The sequence below is a fragment of the Quercus suber genome, unplaced genomic scaffold (genome assembly GCF_002906115.3).
Source record: "Quercus suber isolate HL8 unplaced genomic scaffold, Cork oak 2.0 scaffold_111, whole genome shotgun sequence".
Classification (NCBI taxonomy): Eukaryota; Viridiplantae; Streptophyta; class Magnoliopsida; order Fagales; family Fagaceae; genus Quercus; species Quercus suber.
In genome coordinates, this window is record NW_027069576.1 from 624,843 (window position 1) to 628,915 (window position 4,073).

Consider the following 4,073-nt stretch of genomic DNA (forward strand, 5'->3'; position numbering starts at 1 on the left):
AATCTTGTAGATCCACTTAAAACCAACCACGAATTTCCCAAGGGGGAGCATCACCAAATCCCACGTATGGCTTTTAGATAATGCATCAAGTTCCTCTTTCATTGCAATCTGCCATAAAGGGTCAGTGGAAGCCTCACGATAGGTGTGAGGCTCGTGTAGTGTAGTAAGGGCAGTATAACAATGATAGTCAAGTAAATGTGCAGGAATGGATCTTACCCGAGTTGAGTGACGGGGTGGAATGTCTTGTGCAAGATCTTCAGGTGGAGCAGGAGAGGGGACCCAAGCTCAGGGTTAATTAGCTCGTCTTCGACTTGTTCATTAAAGGGTGAACTAGGAAAGGGATCAAAGGTATCTGGTGGTTGGACAGATAAGTTTATAGGAGAATCAGGAGCAACCATAGGAGGATCAGGAGCAGCTACAGAAATAATATGTGCCTTATCTGAAAAAAGATATAAGATAGATGAGGAAGATTGGGAGGCACAGAAGTGAGAGAGCTAGATAAAGGAGAAATGTTCCCAAAAGACAACATTGCAGGAGATACGAAGATGATGAGAGATAGGATCATAACACCGATATCCTTTTTGAGTTTCGCCATAGCCAAGAAAACAACAAAGCCTTGACCGCGGCTCAAGTTTGTTATACTCATATGGCTGAAGAAGAACAAAACAAGCAGAACTGAATGAGCGAAGGTGTTGATAGTCTGAAGGTGACCCAAGATTTTGGATAACAGGACTAGGAATGCGATTAATAGCATGAACAGCATGAAGAGCAGCTTCACCCCAAAAAGGAGCAAGAACTTTGGCAGAAAGAAGGAGATCATGAACAGTGTTAAGAATATGACGAAATTTTCATTCGGCTCTACCATTTTGCTAAGAGGTACCTGGACAAGTTAGCTGATGAACAATGCCATAGGAATGCAAAACAGCTTGGCAAGCATATTGAGTGTATTCAAGAGCATTATCAGATCAAAAAATTTTGATACGTTTGGAAAATTGAGTTTCAACCATTTTTGCAAAATTATAATATATTTGCAATAATTCAAAACGATATTTCATATTAAAACTCCAGCTATAACGAGTGTAATCATCAACAAAGACAACAAAATATCGAGATCTACCAATACTAGAGACAAAGGAAGGCCCATAGACATCAGAATGAATTAGGTTAAAGATATCAATGGACATTGATTCATTAGTATTGAAAGGCAAAGCTGGTTGTTTTCCTAACTGACATGAAACACAATCAAAATTTTCTATGGACACTGAACCTAACAAACCTCTAGAAGTCAAGTGTTGTACTCGAAAGGAAGATGCGTGACCAAGTTGAGCATGCCAAAGTGCAAGGGAAGGAATAGAAGAAAGTGCAGCAACTGCAGCAATAGAAACAAGAGCAACAAGTGGAAGACGAAGGTTGTCCATGGGAAACATACCCCAAACTCTGGGACCGATCCCAAGCTCCTGTCCCATCCTCGGATCCTATACAATACACCTAGAATAATCAAAGATAATATGATAACCCAACTCAGCTAATTGTCTCACAAAAAATAAATTGTAAAAAAGGTCAAGAACATTAAAGACCCTAGGAATCAAGAGGTTGGAGGTCAAAACGGAACCTATATTATGTCTAGACATTGTGGAACCATTTATAATAAGGACGAGTAAGGTGTCATATAATTGCAACAAGCAGAATCCATAATCCAAGAGGAAAGAGACATACCGGATAAAACTGAAAGAGAAGAGGAATAAGATGTATTACCAACCATACGAATGACATTAATGATGATGTTTTTTAAGGTCATTTGTGGAAATGGTGAAAGTTGATCCAGAAGACGTGGACTTTGCAAAGATAGGACCCATTGGCTGGATGCTCTCAGTGTTAGAAATAGTAGCAGTAGAAATAGAAACAGCTGATTTGTTGTGATGATAGCAAGTCTCAATATTATGGTCAAAACATTTGCAAAATTTGCAAAAACGTTTGATGGATTGGCGGCAACGATGGTTGCAATAAGAAGAAGACATGTCCTTATTCTTCATTTATAAGAAAAATATACAAAAATTGATTGCAAAAATAAAATCTAAGCGAAAAATTGGGTAAGAAGCACCTAGACTGCAAAAAGTCAACTCTTGCAAAAGTCAATGGTCAACTCTACCGAAGTCAAAGTCAAAGTCAACTGCCTGAAGTCAAAGTCAAGCTGCAGATGATGTCAGTGATGATGCAAGCTAATGACGTCAGCATGACGTGGCAGAGATGACATCAGTGGATGGTGCAACTAGGGCTGACGTGGCAGAATGACATCAGCAGGTGCGGTCCGAGTGCGTGAAGCGCGTGAAGGCGCATGTAGGCATAGGGCGGCGCGTGAAGTGCATGGCTGAACTCACCAAAACTTTGGACAGCGCGTGAGGGCGCGTGGATCTTCTGATGGTGACCGGTCTGGTGGTGTTGAGTAGACTATTTGACGACCTACACGCTTATATGATTTGTGTCTTTGTCAGAGGTCAAAAAAACGACAGATCTGACGAAGGCAGTGGTCTTGGCGGCGAAGATTGAGCTTCTGGCGGCGGAGATTCAACCCTAAGACCTCTGACAGCGGCAAGGCAATCGGGAGAGGCACTAAAGAGGCTTACTGACCGGAGAAGTTGAGGCAGCGGAATTTACCAACAAAGACAAGACTGCATAACACAAGAAAGTTAGAACAATGGCTCTAATACCATGTTAGAAATACTGAATGCAATAGTATTGTATTTTCTCATAAAAGAATATACATGAGTGCCTTTATATAGGAGGCAGATGTGTGTCATACAAGTAAGAGTGTAATACAAGTATGTGTGCTATACAAGTAATCTAGGTGAGCCTAAAGCCCACAACACTAATACACGTTAACAATATACAATCCTTTATATAAAATTAACTTTAGTTTAGTTAGTATTATTCATCAATTTATGAATTTAATGCAACAAATAATTTATCAACGACCAAGTTAAATGTCTATTGTATGCATGTATGTCTATTTATTCTTGTATTATTCTATCGCGGGTCTGATATGTGTACTCATTATGCTGTAGGTAAAGGAACTGTTATTGTCATAATTTATCAACCCAGAGTCAACTATTTTCTGGTCAATAAAGCCATGCAGATGTGAAGAAATTACCTCTTTATTGAAGAGAAGAGATCACTTCCTCTTTTCATTCACAGTGGGCGTATATTTTGAAAATTTTTCTTTTAAAGAAATTTAATAGTACACATAATTATTAATATTATTCACATGTCAATGCTATTGATTAGTGTCAAATTTCAAACTAAAACTAAAGCTCTCTATTGCATAACTACATTGCACACAGAAAGGTGTGTTCATTTGCCATGGTATGCCCAAAGATTAAAACCAAAACAGAAAAGACAATAACAGTATGTGATTTTCTTGGTCAATATACCTACGCATATGTGAGGAAATAGCTCTTCTTTTTTTTTTATTGAAATAGTTTCAGTTATACCTGATTCTCTTCTCAAAATCATTGTAGGCGTATATATGTTAGAAAAATGCTTGATGTACAAAAAGTTTAATAATAGCTACACATGAACTGTAACTTCTAAAAAAAAAATTCACTACTTACAAAGTTAAGCAGCCATCAATCAAATTCAACCAACAAGATGTTTCTGAGTAATATAGAAAGTTCAAGATAATTAATTATCTTTTGTTGCCTGCAGTGGTGACTGAAAACATGAATGGCTTGGAGGTAGAAAAATCGAAGATGGTACTAGAGCCACTGCAAGAGAAAGACAAAGATAAAGAGACGCATGGTGCTTCTGAGTTTTTTGAGAAGATTTGAAAGAACAAAAAATGAACGAAAGCGAAGTGACAGGAAGGCTTCTTAAGGAAGCAGTACGCTAGAAAGGAATGCGGGAAGGTTTGGAATAAACTAAAACAAAAAAAAAAAAAAAAAATCAGATGGTAATTTGGCTAGAAAGGAATGTGGGGAGGGATTTGGCTAAGTAACAGAAAGGTAAAGTAACCGCTAACTAATGGGAGGGGCAGTGACAAAGCTAGGATGAATTTGGGGGCGACTTTGCAGCTAGTT